Genomic DNA, 18,242 nt, shown 5'->3' with positions numbered 1-18,242 from the left:
TTATTTATTTATTTATTTTTTTAATACCTTTTTATCTCATCTTCCTGAATAGATGTCACCGAAGTAGTAAAAATATCTTCACAGAGATAGAAAAGAAATATTCATACAGGTAAAAAAAAAAAAATCTAGTCTACTGGCAAAAAGTTGAAGCATGCAGTTTTTCTTTCATGTACCTGTCAGATAAAAACTTATATAGTTGGCAAGTCATTAGACTACAAAAGAGAATAAGTTTGAAACAGCAGGTAAAAATCTAATCATATAAAATGAGAAGACTTTATGAATAGCACAAAAATAAATAAATTGACAGTCAATAAATAAATCACATAATTCTCATCCCTGCTTAAAAAAAAAACACCAGTAGGTAGCTGCATAGGTAGTTAAGAACTTTCAAAACCTTGCATGCTACTTTTTGATTGCCTGAAACACATGTACGGTCTGAACCTCGGATCGTACCCATTGACTTGACACGGAGGGCACGTGTGTCAAACTCTGTCATGCAACCTCGCCAAATACCACGCGAGGCTCTAACAAGGGGATACACGGAAGCTTTTGGGAGGCGGAGATTCTTTTCTTTGAAGGGTAACTCATATCTCACAAAACAGGCAAATTACCAAGATCTTAATTTCACTGTACATGCTCATAATTTGGTTAATTATGCTTAATGAGCTATTTGAGCTTGCATTGATTGGACTGTGGGTTACAGTGTTTATTTTATATGCTGATGACTGTTTCAAATAAAATGTATGCATCATATAATAATAATAACACATAATTTATTTGAATTAATTGACTTAAAGACCACTTTGCTACTTGAAATTAGAACATCATCCATAAAATAATAACATATGACTCACATGGCTTTCTGTGGTTGAAACAGACAAACAATTGGTTCAACCACATATCAAATTATAATAACTTTCCACTTCTACCTTGATTGGATTTAGCTATCTACAAATACGGATGATTCTTGAAATGATATTACACTGAAACAATTTTCATGAATGTCAATCATCATATATTTCACCTTGGCTAATACTCTTCAGTTATAGACCTCTCTCAAGTAAGAACTGCTTATATTGCACACGAACACTTACATAGTATATTGCATAAATATGTTTCTACTTTGAAGCTTTCCTGTCCCAGTTAGATAAAATACTGGTGCATGTTTTATATTTAGTTTATACAATACAAATTGAGGATGTTCTGGTTCCAAAAGCTTTCAAAGACAATATACAAGTTTATAGTTTCCCAATGGAATTGTTTTTGCCCATGTCCAAATTCTCCACCAGGCATATACATATATATCTCTGGCTACCTCGCATATGTCACATTTGCCATGGGCCTGTCCTGGAGCTGGGGTCACTTCACATCTTCAGCCCAAACATTGCTCTAAACTCTTAAACTAAAAATCTTGTCTACTTCAGATCAAGACAAAATATATTGTAGCTCGCTTAATAAATAAGGTAAGTAAATGCTGGTCAGATATAGTAGCCATATCTTTCTTGTTATAAAATAGACACATTACTTTTGATGAGACTACTGTATCTGGTTTATCTTGGATCAAAGTATAAAAAAGTTTGGTCTAAATTTTTATACTAGTTTTCAGGCTAAAGGTAGATGTTTGTGAAATCAACCCCCGGTCTCCAATCTTATGGGGCTGCTACAGGCCTGTAAGGGGGTTCAACATACATTTATATTATTGTTATTATTAATATTTTTGCTTTTCCACTTAGATAAATGAGATAGAAACATTGTCATGTTATGAGATAGTGCTGTCATGTCAAAATACATCAGAGTGAAATAGCTTGTTCAACCTGATGACATAACAGTAGTTTTTTTTTTTTTTTTTTTTTAGGTGGACGGGGGGGATTCCAAACAGATCTCCCTCACCTGAACAGCTACCCATATCATTTTAATGCCTGTTTAAAAATAAAGAACCACAAGTCAGTGCCAGAAACTTTCTTGACAGGCTTACTTCTGACTTTATCAATAAATAGACATAATAACAATTTTGTTTAATGGAACATCATAATTATGGGTTCAAATCTCCTAAACAAAAAATGTAACACCAATATGGCATACGATAGCTGCATCAAATTGTAATCAACCAAGCCAATTTGCACGACAATGTCTTACTTAGTTACAGAGTTCCAGCAAAAAGCAATCAGTATCTCACACCAATTAACAAAGCAGTTAAACTGATGATAAACATTTGGCTGCCCTTTGTACAGAAGTGCAACAACAAAAAAGAGAGTTTTTTTGCACTAATACTAAGATAAGCATACATTCTATATTCAAAGAAATGGAAAAAGCTTCTTTGCCATTTATAAGGTATCAAGCCCACTTACAGTCACTGTTACTGAATTGCTTCAAATGTACATCAGGATAAGATATATATTGGGTCATACAAACTTAAGCAAATTCACACCTGAGCATTTTATAGTTTTCAGGTCACCGTACTGGTGATTGACAAGTAATTACACATTATACATCTTTTTTTTTTTTTTTTGGCTTTCCCTTTCTCCTCCAAAACTAATCTGCTGGAATAGACATATCAACACAGGTATATGAACAGATACACCTCAACTGTCTTAAATTCAGTTACTAGTACCTTAATTGAACCTCAAATACTCAACCTCTTCATGATTGCAGTAATTAAGTTTACTGATGTACTTTTCATTAGTTTTTTTTTTTCATTTTTCTTTCTTTTTTTTCCATCAATCAACTTTCAGTCATGGCATCACATTCAACACCTGCAGACACCAGTATTGCAAAACATCACATAATGTGTAAATAACTTTTGTAAAAATTAACTGATCAAGCTGATTTTTTCCTTTAACCAACCTTTTTTTTTTGCCTAACAAAACCTACTCAATTAAAAGTAAAACAAACATTACAATTCGGCAGTTTAAATGTCAATGTTGCAAAAAAGCAAAAAAATATCAATAATTTTTGAAAAAATAATCCCACCATGCTGATTTTTAACACAACCTGCATTTTCAACCAAACAAAACCTCCTAGTAAATATAAAGTAAAACAAAAACACAGTGTGACAGTTATAGTATTCACAAATGTGACAGATATATAATCAGATATGTATATACATATACTGTACAGTATAAACATGTATACAATGAATGCAAGCCACATCTTCCAGCAATGTCGGATGCATGTTGGACAGTCATTAATCTTAATATTCCAAGCGAACAGATCATAAAAACCTGCAATGGCAGGCTATGTGACTGAATGAATGAATCCATGGGGACTTTACACAGGGTTCACAGTTCCCTGGGCATATCTACTACTACAAATCATTACATTCAAACAGATTTCATCTAATTCTATGTATTTCAACAATAAGACAATGTCTTGATAGTAATGACACAAAAAGACATTGTGACTTAAAGTTCTTTTAATAAAATGTTCCTGACAAAAAACATAAATCTTGGAAAGTATGGAATTGAGAATGTACAGTAATTATAGATGATCTGTTCTGAGGTGGAAGGTGAAGGAGTGAGGACAAAGAGCTGAATTAATGATTTTCTACCAGGTAATTGTATAAACACTGCAACTACATGTACTACTGTAACAGAAAGTACTCAGTAAATAAAAAACGACACTGTTTAAAGATTTCTCTCCAAAATGTTTTGTTAGTAATGCTAAACAATGCTGAACCAAAGTTACAGTTATGACTAAATCAATTTCAATGGACAAAGATGATCAATCTTTCAGAGATAATTTTGGAAGAAGTAAGCTAATAATAATAAAAAAAACTTCTGAATTACCTTTGTATACAGTGAATGCTAAGCCTAAAAGTGTCCAAACTTACTTTTCAAAATAATAAAGATGTGTCTACCAACAGCAGGTGTCAGATAATTCACTATAACAAAAGCATCTCATATTTGGTTTAGACTGTATACTGGGGAGGGGGCAGGAGGGCTTAACATGTTCTTGATTGAGGACTGAAATACATTTACTGTCTGTAAAAGGGAAGTTTGATTGCATTACATTAGGCAGAAATTCTATTTTTCTTGAATGATAGCAGACTTGATTTTTGGTCCAAAAGTTTATACTAAATTTTGGGCTAAAACTGTTTTGTTGAACCATGCAGACTATGGCTTCAAGTCTAAGAAAAGATGCACAATATAACATCATTTATCCTCAATTTAAGTATCTACTAAGTTCTTATTGCTTATTTGCTATGGATAAGTAATAACCTAATTCTCTAAAATTATACTTACCATTTATTGAAAACAATGTAACTTCATTATCAAATAAAGGGTTTAACTACATGCATGTACATGTAACAGATGGAATCCACAGCAATATAGTGTTTTAAAATGATGGAGTGGTATAAATAATAGCATCATAAACTAAGAGCATTTGCAAATCTACATGTTGCATTCAAAAATGATAGTGACTTAATTAATTGATTGCTATGATAGTTCCTTGACTTGTTATATTTTCTGTAACTTCAGCAGACTTCATATGTAGCATATGTTATATTGGTCATACTGCAGCATAATATTTTTTGAAGTCAAATATCCAAGAAATTATATTCAAATGAAACTTTTTTTGTAAAATCTTTGACAAATTGGCACAATAATTAATTGGTCTTCAGCCAGACTAAAAACCATTTCCGCAATTGTTGAAATGCAGCCTCTAAGCAAGATATTAAATCATCAAAAGATGGTTCAGAGAAATGCACTTGCTCTAGGTAAAGCTATAAACATAAAACTATATCATCAAATTCAGCCAAAAAACATCACGAGTTGGAAGTTAAAAGTCTGCTCATAAACTTGCTACAAAACACCCATGTTCAATATCTGACTTTAAAATAGCAATAGAAGCTTCACGTCTGACACTTTGACAACTCCTGCCGCGGGACTCATCATAGTGTTTACCTTCCACGCACTGTACCGAGTTGACTTCCTCGGGGTCATTCGGTGTAAAACTTAGGCAAGGTCAGAGGTGAGGCTACAGAACAGCTTGCTGGGTCGCGGGACTGGCATAAAACAAAGTCCTTAACTGAAACACCTGAACAGAGAGAACATGACTGTGGTTTATCCGCACAGAGTGAAGACTTAGTTGTAGGAAGAAATTGAGATAAAATTACTGCATGTTGCGCTGCATGCTGAACTGGTGATGTGATTTAGGAGGATAAAACATGAGACAGACAAGCAGATTTTCTAACTGAATTCAAAATACTTTGTGTATTTTTAACAATTTTTATTTCTAAGAGTTGGAACTTCTATAGGAAGTTTTGCAACCAATGAATTTACTTTATAAAAGTTTGTTTTCACTCATTAGTGCCTACATTATGCTAAATATTGATTTTATCCTTCAGCAATGGTTACACAATTATGATAAAGACGTTACATTTTTAACATGACATAAAATAATCAATTTTCAGCATCTTTTATAAAAAAATAATAAAAAAAAACATCTGAGGTGGACACCTTACTACTTAACTTTCAGCAGCAGGGTTAGGGTTGACCTCTCACCTTTCATGAACTGGTGGCTTAAATCATAGTCACTACTGGCCATCTTCCATGAAGTCAAGGAAACTGTCATACAAAAACCCTTCAACTGGACATTCCATTGGTGGTCAAGATGACCCAAGATGACCACCACTGTTGTCATGATGACCATGAGCTGACCCTGTGCTTGCTATCAGTCTGCAACATGAAAAACAATTACTGAAAGAACTCTGAGCATTCGTTCACCACCTAAATGCATGAAGAAAATGAAAATATAAAATCCATATACATAAGAAATTCAACATATCTCAAAAGCTTGCATTCATTAATCTTTCCAACCTTCCATCCATCAACTTAAGACTACAAACTCACTGATCAACTATCTAGACTGTCTGTCGGTCTGTTTATCTGTCTGCCTACGTGTATGTTTGTATGTATGCCTACCTATCTATCTATTTATCTATTTGTCTACGTGCTAATTTTTTTAATCAATATCCTATCACTCATTAAATCATAACTATTTCAAATGGTATGTTAATATGATTCAATAAAGCAACCACTGATATTGGCTGAACTTGCAATTTAACTTTTCTTTTGATATTAAAAATCATATCTTTTAGAGAAAAAGAACTAAGAAACAAGGTTGCTTAATTGTTCAAAGCTGTGAACTGTATTGAGCTATGAATTCATCCAAACTATTTTCTTCGATCACATGAAGTCATGTTGCTCACCACTTCCACTGGACTGGGTGTCTCTTGGCATGGCAGCACGTGAGAGACATCTAGTGCCAGAAATGTAAGTCACAGTGCCAACTGAATTACCGCTCCCCCCCCCCTCCCCCCTAAAAAGTTTCTCAGCAAAATGTGTGAAACAGAAATAAAATATCTTTATGCTACTTTCTTAATACTTATGAAAACTTGTTACATTGTCCTACAAAACATTTTAATTTCTGAGCCTGACTTTAGGTCATTAAACACAATAACTGGATTTGTTTCCAGCAACAGAACCACGATTACAACCATTTCTAAAATTTTTGTTATGAACTTTGACTTATTTTTCCTGAATGACCTTGGCCTAATCATTCCAACTGACTTCAGACAAAAAAAATGCATTTGTAAAATTTGTCATTTATAGCGCCCGCCACAGGAGAGAATATACTACAATATAAACCCAACAGGCACAGACGGGGTTTTTGCCACGAAAAACTCCTTTACTTGCTGCGTAATCACACCAAGCATGTCAGCTCCGCAGCTGGATTCGCCTTTACAAAACGCTCATATTTCCTCACTCAGCACACTCCGCCCAGAGCACTGCCTGCATGTGCGAATGCAGTGGCCTTTTGCTCGTTGGCACAGTCTCGAACACACCAAATGCCACGGCGAACGTTAAGTTTCTGTGCACTTGCCATGTTATTCTGGGCTGATCTCTTTGGTCTTTTCTTAGTTCACATATCAGGCTGTGCCTTGTTCTTCAACCACAGGTTCATAGTGTGGGGGTCACCAACTCGGGGCTACAGGCTGTCTTAAAGGTTTGATGCCGCCATTACAACGCACAGACAGACTCAAGTCAAAGGCAGTATTTTTATCAATAAATGACAGCGGTTAATAAGTACATAATCTGCATGTTATGAGAAGAAAGGGTGAATTGTTCAATGTCTTACATACGCATTAAATACCTGCAGTGTAATATATGTAATGGACACACATCAAGTGATTTGCATCTCTATTTAATGAATATCATTATACACAGTATAGTTTTTAATAGAAACTGAAGCATATATGGCATTTTGGTGTATCGGGATATTATGGTGCATGTAGATTTACAAGCAGAAGGTTCTCCAAATGTATCCCCCAATGATAATGATTTATTTGCTATGAAGATTCTTCCTTAAAACAAAGGAAGTAACACCAGAGGTGAACAGAGAGCTCGTTAATGAATCCAATGATAGCATGTGCGTCCCAAGTACACAAGTCTCGCCCATTCCAAACAAATATCATTTTAAAATATAGAATTGAATTCACTCATAAGACATGACCTCTTTATTTTAAAACCTCAATTTTTTCTTCATTTTAAACATTTTTTCCTATATACTTGACAGCAACAGGCACATCGAGTAAAACTTCTAATTTGCATTCAAATTTTCCATATTCCAATTAATAATATTGATAAGCTTGGATGGAAATCATCCTAGATAGTTTAAATAAGACTGTCTGACTGTGGAATAAAAGTAGAAAAACTAGTGATAATCCACGTGAGGTGGGGCTTAACTTAGAGCCACAAGAGTGAAACTCTATGCGCTGGGTACGTCACCTTAGAAAGCACACAAAAGTAACAAGCAAAACATGCTGCGTCTCACAAAGCAATACAAAAATGACATGCAAAACACGGTGAATATGTACTTTTGTGCAAAGGACTGCAATTCAACAGAACTTATGAAAAAAAAACAAGCATGTTTTGAACAGTTACCTGTGCTCACAAAACACTAGGCGATCAGTGAAGAGTGATGAAGACCAATTGCATGAGAGACAGCTTGGAAGACTATCGAGATCACCTGGCCACCATCTTGCATCCCCAGGGCTATCTTATTGAAATATCCATGTTTGTGTTAAGTTTTTGTACATATTATTGCTAGAATAAGTCTATTAGTGCATAAATCCTATTTAATTCTTTGATAAATGCTACATGCACTAATACAGAGGCAACTCTTTGCACTTTGAAGTTTCCCTCTCTTTCATAACATCACTGTTTGCAGACAACCCTGTAATGTCTATTAACTCAATATTCTTATTACTTGTTTTATTCAACAACTCCCGTGTCTAATAGTACAAGGACACTGCTACATCTTAATAACTTTCTCATTACCTCCAGTGAATATAATTTGGTAATAACACACATCTTTTGTTTTTGTTCCAATTCACACACAATTTGAATCAGTGGATTGTAATTTTGACAAAATACTCATATCCCTCTGATGTGACTTTCAGAGAATGGTACTAAACAACTCTGACTTGTTATATACCATGAAGCAGGAAATTAAACTTTGATCACAGGTTCCTCCTTCCAACAACAAGTAATATTTTTTAAGGAAAGAACAAATATGATATTCTATTAGCATTATTGGAGACATCAGTCTTTTTTTTTTATTGAATTTGAAGATGCTACGCCCCTTTTCTCCTTAAAATTTTGAAGGAAAAAAGGGAAATGGCAAACTGGGTTTTATAACAGTGACATGAATGATAAATTCAGGAGGTCAGAAAATTGGTTATGGCCATTACACTTCCAACAAACAGAATTTGGCAATGCATCTTACAAAAAAGTAAAATATTTTTCCTTTCTTAATCATAAATTTCTCATTACACATCTGATAACGAATTTCATTTTAAGTTTCAACAAGGCAGTCATACTGATTTTCATACAGAAAACAAACAAGTACATATGTAAGAAATGTAAATTTACTTCTTAGGTTTTTGCAGCTCCCCAAACCACTTTGTTCTACATGCAAAATTTTAACTCGTACAGATCTTTTACGATGGTACATTGGAGTCACAGTTTAAACTGCAAATTAATTAATCGTGTTTTCATTTTAAAAAAATTAAAACACATCTATAAGTAATCATGTTCCTACTGAAACACACCTCTATGTAAATTCTTTTTGATCTATGTTTAATGTCTAAGTTTTTCCAGAGCCATACTTCTGCACTGATGTTACCCCAGCCCAAACTCTGACCGAGACTTCCAATGTGAAATACTACAGCAACAGCAACGGTTCCACAATGGCAGACATCTTTCTTCCAGACACTCACAGCCCTCTTCAACTTCTAAACAAACTGTCTAAACTTGGCTAAATACTTTACCTGTACTCCTGTCCAATGATGGATCTGACTTATGTCTCCTTCCCCCTCCAAACCTGTACAACAAGCAAAACAAACCCCCACTTGGTACCAACAAGGCCTGCTCCCAAATTATTTTCATTCCCAAACAGCATCTGTTCTTTGGAACTACCAGGGGCATACACTGCAGGACATTCTCAGAGACAAATTGTAATTGCAAAACACGGCGTACTGTATGTCTCGGAGAATAAACATGGCAGTTTTTTTCCAAAGGAGCCGTTGATGTTGGGCTCCATTTCGCAGTCTAGCATTTTGTAAAAATATTTATTTTGTTTGGAAGCTCTGGTCCCGATCTTTGTGGCTTTGCCTTTAAAACAGGACACAAATAACTGAAGTCACCAATCACAATAACTGTGTGCCTCTCTCTGAGCTTATTAAAATACATTTTTCTCTCCCCCTAGACATATGTGACGGTGACAGCAATTTCAAACAATCTGAAACTCATTTATTACTGCAAAGATTTTACTTTTTCAAAATTCTCAGCTGTTCCCAAAAATGCCCTTCTGACAAGAAACCTACTTCCAGTACATTTTAATTCATAGTCTTCAGGTTTGGCTGACAAATGAGGTTCTGTGAATAAATTATTGCATTTTTTTTTTTAAATCATTGAGTTACACTGTATTCAAAGAAAGATAAAAATCTTAAATGTTTGATTATTTTTCATCAAGATACAATTCATTTTGCAAAAATAAATAAATAAACAAATAGACTTGCTGAAAAATCAGACAGTTTAAGCAATTATTCTGGGAAAAAACACCCAACTATTTCAGCGCAGAATTAGTCTATTAATTTTGCAAAGCAGTCATACTCTAACTCTCAGAAGAAACATTTTTTGTAATGCCACCAACTAATTACTTACATAAAATATATTGATTCATCACCAATAATCCCTGTCAAAAACAAAACAAAAAAACAATGAAATCATGCATTGAGTAATTATAATATAAGCCACCTTTTTATAACATAAAAATATGGTGTACAAAAATCAATACTTTATATGCCATTCCCTTTCAACCCCTCTGTCTTCATCAATGTCTTCTGCATCTAGTACAAACAGGAATTCGCAGATTATGTTCTTGGAAAATGTTCTAAGATGCTGATTGTCTAGTAATGGACATAAGAGATGACTATCTTTAAAAAGCACACAGGAGAAATGGAATTTAAATACACTGCCCTGCATACAAAATACAGGTACATGGTGGAAATGCACTTTTTTTTTCATGTGACTTAGATATGTATACTAAAAGTTCACAACACAAAAACAAGCAGGTGCATGTTCATGCATGCACATGCAGGCACATTCATGTAAAACAAAGCGATGACAAATTGTTTATACATGCACATGCACACACACCATACCAGCACATGCCTGTAAAAAGCAGATTCAAAAATTTATTTGACTTATTAACCAAACTTAAATAAAATGTCTTGATGGATTGGAAGACAAAGAGCTGATTAGGACAGATGCCTGTACATGTATATAGGATATAATTAGAAGTATATAATTATTATCATTTTTATCATCAAATCTCCAAATTCACAATTTAAATACATAAAACTTCAGAACATGTCACTGTGAAATACATACTATGTACAATTGCACTAAACCAGTTTCATTAATCATCCACAGTCATGATAAATGTTTTTATTCTCCATTTTTTAAATGCTAAAAAGCATGGTCACTTTCTTTCGGAACAATTCATACTTTCACAGTTGATCCCTCAGTGTGTATCACATCTGCCTTTACCACCAGATGGGGCCTCTAACCAGAGATGTCAATATTACACAACAGTGCCACAAACAAGTTTCCACCTTGTGGTCAACTGCCACAGAATGGATGCTACTATTAGTTACCTCTTTCACATATATGTACTATATAACACATATGTAACAATATACAACCAAATGTAGCTGTCTACAAGTTACTATCAATTTTCTATTGCACCAGCCTCTGTTTCAAAACATTGTTGCCTCATACGCTGTACATCTTCAAGCACATGAACAGTATCAGTGAAATAAATTGTGTCACAAATTGAGCTTTGAGCAACTTTTGTCTTTTCTGAGAAGTGGCCTGTTCACACTGGCAAAAAAATAACAGGTTCTGAAGCATACATTGGAATCAGCTGTTTAATGTGGAAGTTGGACTGTTGACAGCAACCCGTTCCTGCAGTTATACTCCATTCACTCAGGTGGCATACTGCTAGGCTGGCAACTTTTTGATATCTATAACTGACTGATGGCATCAAACCTTGGATGAACATAACAAACTTCATCTTATTCAATCCATTTAAGATTAAACTGAACATAAATGGCCTTTAGATAACTTTTTAAAATATTGTTGTTTTTAAAATCTGCTATTTTGTACTTTAAATGTTTAAAAATTGATTATCAATAAAGATTTATCAACTTACTTTTTTGTACGTGTGAATGCAGCCAAGGTCCATTGTTGCAGAGATGGGGTGAAATGCATTTAAAGCCGCTATGTACAAAATTTGATAAGATAAACCTCATCAAATTGGCGTTAAGGTAGGTAATACAAACACAAATATTAGATAACAATCGTCACAACAAGGCTATTAACACACAATGGTCGTGTTGTAGGCTGACACCAGTGAAGTGATACCCTGGACTCAAGCACTAGTAGCCAGGCTCAGTCAAAACATCATTCTATTTTATGGGAAGTATCTTGTCACTGGAATCAAAATTCAATCAAATTCACTGATATGCAGACCTTTTGACTGACTGGTTGACTTGATCAGAAAAGGTGCCTCAATCAGATGTACAGCTTTTTGCAAATTTTAACAGAATCTGTGTGTATTTTAAAAGGGACCTAAACAGCCACGGTTGCTTGATCAAAGAAATGAAAGATATCAGAACCATCATCATCTTCTTCTTCTGTCTTAAATGTCTTCTACATGTATATAACAGCTGCACCTACTTGTTTAAAAACAACTTTCACTCACTGAGAGCAACAAGCTCCCTGGCTGGGGTACACACACATATCAGAGGCAATGTTTGTTACAACAAAAATTAGAAGAGTTTATAGTGTAAAAGTTTACACAATTTGAGGCTCTGTGTTTGCCACAGTGTGTAAAATCTGTACAATTTAAAGATTCAACATCCATCAATGTGCCTGCCTCTCTCTCTCTCTCTCTCTCTCAGACAGACAGCTGATTGCATCATTTCTTGGAATGTGGACATACATTATGTATCCCAAGAGTTGAAAAAATGAATTAAGGCACAGATCTAATTTTTTCCACATCAAATGAAGGGACTTTTTCCATTTTTTTCTTGTCTTTGGCAATGGCTTTTTTCAGCAAAAAATGGAAAATATCTTGAGAATTTTCTACACTGAATTGGCCACCTTAACTGCTTAATTACTTTTCTCCTTAAAAAATCCAAAAAAGATTCCATAAGTCTTGGCCAAAATGTTACTAGCAAAAAAATCCATTCTAGATCCCTGTTTACTGAGGTGTTTACAAACTCTAGAAGGAGTGTTCACACAAAACATGATTTGGCCACTTGACAGACAGAGTGCTGCTATACAAATAGACTTCACTGTTCAACCAATGGTTGCAATTCAATGCAACATTCCTGTCTCTCCAATCTCGAAAAGCGTCATGTGTGAGCACGCCTTCAGATCCTCTTCAATCGCCCTACATACCTGTATGTACAAGTATCAGTACCAGCCGCCAGCACCTCACGCCTCTATGGCTGTACCACTTGAGAAATGATGTAATCGCCATGGCATACCTGATATGAAACAAAAATTTGTCTGTGGCATCTTTAACCAGAATTTAAGGTCCTGTTCACATCAGAGACAGTTTTATCAGATCTGAACTGGGTTTTGGTTTTACAATAATACTGGTATATTGACTTAAATTCAACATGCTATATTTTTTTTCCTGGAGAAAAGAAAAATTGATCCCTTCTCATTAACATTATATTTTCTTGATAAAAAAATATGATTGATGTTTTTTTATTATTTTTTAAATGACAATTAAGGCTAATCTATAAACATACATATTATAACCAGTGGTATGTATATCTTTTTAAAAAGCATGTAACTCACCTATAGGTCATAAGCATCAGCTATTTGAACTGGAAATATGTAGAACTACAATAGAAAGATAATAAAATCATGAATTGTTTGTTTTAAAAAACTTAAGCTTAAATCCATTAAAGGGACACTCCATGGGATTTTGGCAGGGAAATCCATGAAGTGGCCCTTTAATGTAATTACTTGACCATACTTTAAAATGGTTAAGATCTGTTGCCTAATCAAAAATACTATGCAAGTTGGAAAACACAGTTCTAATTTTAGAAGTGACCATTTTTCCCTAGTGTGAACAGAACCAGCATTTCATTAAACAGACATGCAGCTATCATACAGGAGAAAAGGTATGTCTGTGTACAAATTCATCACCACCGCTGCATTCTTTACCAGATTGCACGACATGCGCACACACGTGGCAAACACTCATATCATCGATATGAACATTAGACAATGCATAAATCCTTCAATATCCAACCGCGCCCCCAAAATGTCATGATAAAAGGGTTCCGCTAAACCTTGTGTTCCTTTGCCATATCTAAATAGACACTTGGTTGCTGTTTTTAAAAAAATGCTCAGCATTTAAGTGGCGACGGTGCCTAACAACAAGGGGTAAAAACCAAACAAGGTCCTTGAGAAGAGTTAAGATAAATCAGTGAGCTTGGGATTGGTGCATGGAATATTATTGGGCAGTTTAGAAATTTGGGAGATACATGGTATGTTATGCTCATATTAAGATATTATGATTACTGATACAAAGCATTTACATCTGCTACTTTTGATTTTATGTTAGGTTTTAACCATTTATTCAGCTAGCTTTACAGGAATCATTAAACCAAAATAAAGCTATTTTACAATGCTGGTAGAAGTTATAAAAAAATGCCAAATGATTTTTTTAGTGAAATCAGTTGTCAATTTATAATTACCGGGCATTATTTTTATTTTCTTAATTTGATTACTTTTTTAAACGAATGACAATATATTTCCATTACTCTATTTTTTTTTTTCAGCAAAAAAAAGTAAAATTGGAACAGCCACATACGTGCTTTTCAAAGTTAGCAAAGATTGTTTATTTGAGAAGGGAGAAGAGGTGAAATATCAATACTATATTCAATAAAAATTGGCTTAGCTTAAGGAAAAAAAATGGTTAGATAAAATTTTATCGCTGTGGTCCAAGCTACTTGAGCATCATAAAACATGTACTTTTCATTTCAATTTCCAAATTTCATTTGCTTTGTGCGGTAAAGGGATTCACTTTCTAGAAATTGGCTGTTTATGCTTACTTAATATTTTTAGTGATGATCTGTGTTTGGGTGGTAATACCAAGTGCTCTCTCTTGCGCTTTAAAAATGTTTTCGGTATTTCAACAACTTTCACTGCCCCTCCTCTGCAACTCTTTTGTCAAAGAAGATCGGTTCGAGTCAACAAGACACTACCAATTCACGGTTTTATTTTTCTACCACATGCATTTTTTTTTTTTTTTTTTTTTTTTTTTTTTTTGCGTTTTTCAACAATTTCAAGAATATGTGTTTTTCAAGTATATGTGTTGTAAGTTTTGATTAGTTTTCAAAATGTGCATTACTGAGGGCAGTTTGATTTAATTTGATTCTAATTCCCAGAATTTTTATGCTCGTATTTGCACGACTGTGACTCTTTACTCTATTATTGATTCGTTTTCCAATTTCTTATGTCAGGAAAGTAAGTTTCGCCAAGGCCTACCCCTATTATGGATACCACAAGGAAGTTGCATAGCATGTATTGAATATTTGTAAAATGAGCAGAAACTCAAGAAAGTAATTTACTCAAATATTAGCAAAAAGAGCGCTTGTAGGCCTACAAAAAAATACACAGTTTTACATTTAAAAGAACGGGGTGAAAAAAGGAAACGGAACTTAGGGCCTATAATATACGTGTGAATTGTGATCTATCGATTAATCTATTGGTTAAAACGGCTTAAAATGATTTGCCTCAGCTTGTATTTTGTGAAACCCTTCACGATGCTAAGACGTGTGCGCATATAAATATCCTGGAGTTTGGTTTTAGAGACAACTCAAAGGTTAATTTACGGGTCTACCAAATTAATGTGGCCGTCGAATTATAGAACTTGGGGCGGCGGTCATGGCACGCGTAACTGTATGCTAGTATGGCAAGCGGAGTCGTCAGACAAATTGCTGAACAAGAAAAATGACATCAAAGCCCATTGTCTCACAGCACCTCTAACATAGGTCTACAGCAGCCGACATTTCCCATTATCTACATACTTAGCATCGGCCATTACATCGTTAACATGGCCCCCAAGCATGACAGACGACCGGGCAGACGACATACTTCAGTCATGTAGTAGACGCATTTTTTGCTGGGAACCAACTATGAAAATGATTAAAAATTGTCGTCCGATTGTTGTGACGCTTAATCATATAATCCCGAGACATGGTAAACGGCCATCAGCCGTGACTATTACATTAAATTCTGGGAGGCAAATGTTCCGCCATGGCGGGCGAGGCGCCCTATTGTCCTTCTTTCCTTCAACGGAAATACGTTGCCAGGCGCTATTATTCAGACCACCGCCTAAGAGTCACCTGAGCCCTGATAATGGGGGGATATCTTTTAAAAAGCATATGGAAACATAAATAACAAAGATACTAGTCTACAGCATGCCATTAAGAATGTTCTACTATAGAGGATCACGTGTAGGCCACTATGTTATGATAAGCCTACTTGTTGTCTTTTTTTTTTTTTTTTTTATTAGTTACGATCATCAGATCAGACTTTGTTACCTGGGTGACAAAATAACAAATAAATGAATAGATAAACAAAGAAATGGATGGAATAAAGAAACAAATGATAAAAAGAATTTCTAAAACAGACTGTAGACATGTTGCTCTACCTCGGGGTTTCGACCACCGCATGACGCGCACCTCTAACAAGTGGCGATTTTCTCCTAATATTCTGAACAGAATTGGTTGTAAGACTAGTTGATCCACTGTATGTTCGTAACTTTTTTCCAATCTCCAGACGCAGGTCATAGACTTACAGGTGTTTGTCCGAATGTGATTATACCTCTTTTTCTTCATTGTTTTAAATGGACATAAAACGTGGCTTGGGTGCAAATATATGATTAATGAGTATTTAAATTTATGAAACTTTCTGATCGTTTGCTTGGCAGAATCTTAACTCAAAAATTTCATATAAACATATGTTTATAGATTGCTGTTTCTTCTTGCTGGAGGCGCGCTGAAAGACTTCTTTTTGAATCATAACATAAAATTGTATTTATTTAACAGGGGTATGCATTTCATAACATAAAGAAGAGATGTACAGTGTAAGCACAGGGCGTCTTAAAAAGTAAAATGAAGTATATTTAGGACAGCAAAACGAACATGTTGTCTCTTTAACTAAGTAGAAGATTAATTCTGTTCAATATTTAAACATGATTAGGTCCGTCAAATAAGTTACAGCATATTGGCGAAAAAGATTAACTTGTTGTCTAGTAAGACCAAATATTTGATCACGCTGTATATTTTTTAAATATTTAGACCAATCCGTGGATCAAATGACCTGCATTATAAAAATCAAAATATGTTGAAAATCGCTTCAAGTGTATAGCAAACTGAGCACCTTACCATAAAACACATCTTTTTATTTCTGACTTATTTAATGAAGAACAATAAACAATTTTAAAAAATTCATTTGTTTCTTTATCTGGTTGTTTATTGGTCAGGTCCAACTGGGCTGGCATTGTAGTTCTACGTTCATAGTTGGTCCTTTTTCTTCGTTGTTGATATTTTGCATTTTCGAAAAAAAAAACAAAATAATAATAATAATAATAATAATAATAATAATAATAATAATGGGTTAGTACTCCGGTTGTATTCCTATATTTTATCCAATACCCCGAATTTGAAACAGAATGGAATACAAAGTATGAAGTGAATTGTTTAGTCGAGAAAGGTCCTGTACGTCCATCCATTGTTTTCAGCCATTTGGGATTTCCACCTGGACTTCTGTCTTTTGTGCTAATTTGTACAATATGCAGGACATCTTCAAGATCTCCTTGTGTACGCATCTTAAACAATAAATATCGCAGAGGAAGCTTTACAGCACAAATAACTACTGAGGCATACATGTAAAAACCAAAGAACAAACCAGACAGAAATATATTCCGTCCCCGTACACTCGTAGTAAGTATAATTCGGTTAGCCCGCCGTGTTTGGCATTAGAATCAAGACTGCAGCACGCGTAGGAGAATATTAATTCCGAGATATCTGTGTTTGGTGGTGTTTTAACAACCCGGACATGTATCAGCACCGATGGCATCAGTTGTATGGATGTGCCCATAGGGGCGGCCACTTCTAGAGAACAGAGTTTCCCAATACTCCAGCCTCTACGGGACTGGGGCTCTGTGCGCTCGCGGTAGCTGCCCAGAGCAGAAAAGAACAGATAAACATTTGTAAGTAAATATGTTTAATCTAAGATCTGCTGTCTTGTTAGGTACAACTAGCTTGTATCTTGGCTGGATTTCCCTCAGGGTACGTGGTCAGTAAAAAAAGAGATAAAAGGATCTGGTGCGTTCTGAACGTGTGTTAAATACCAGAAACGTATTCTCGTGGTTAACTCTAGTTTGATTTAGACGTCCTTTTTTTTTCTCTTTAAGAACAATAGCATCCTCCCTCAAAAGAAATGATAAAGATGTGGGTATTTATTAAATAACGATCTTTGTCTTATATTTGCATATGTGTTTTCAAATTAATTTACTAGCCGACAGATGAGTTCATCGTTACTTGCTGTGCTTGGTATATTTCTAATTCATAGTGAAAG

The 18,242-nt window shown here is 34.7% G+C and overlaps 1 long non-coding RNA gene across 14 annotated transcripts in view; it reads right to left on the bottom strand.

Moving 5' to 3' along the window:
* LOC106165260 (uncharacterized) overlaps window positions 1-18,242 on the bottom strand; it is a 95,644-nt gene that overhangs the window by 17,189 nt on the left and 60,213 nt on the right. For 7 of the 14 annotated variants that reach the window (XR_015333767.1, XR_015333765.1, XR_015333764.1 and 4 more), the window contains 3 exons: window positions 13,443-13,487; window positions 13,035-13,123; window positions 5,505-5,678 (listed from right to left, as the gene is read on the bottom strand). This is a non-coding gene — a long non-coding RNA (uncharacterized LOC106165260). Of the gene's footprint in view, window positions 1-4,904; window positions 5,038-5,504; window positions 5,679-9,334; window positions 9,763-13,034; window positions 13,124-13,442; window positions 13,488-14,707; window positions 14,860-18,242 lie in introns of those variants that run through there. The other 7 variants (XR_015333773.1, XR_015333772.1, XR_015333775.1 and 4 more) reach the window with 5 other exon arrangements.

This window comes from Lingula anatina, chromosome 4, assembly GCF_051362555.1.
Source record: "Lingula anatina isolate TDL-2025a chromosome 4, LinAna3.0, whole genome shotgun sequence".
Lineage (NCBI taxonomy): Eukaryota > Metazoa > Brachiopoda > Lingulata > Lingulida > Lingulidae > Lingula > Lingula anatina.
Note: the sequence above shows the minus strand (reverse complement) of the source record. Positions and strands in the feature narration are given on the sequence as shown.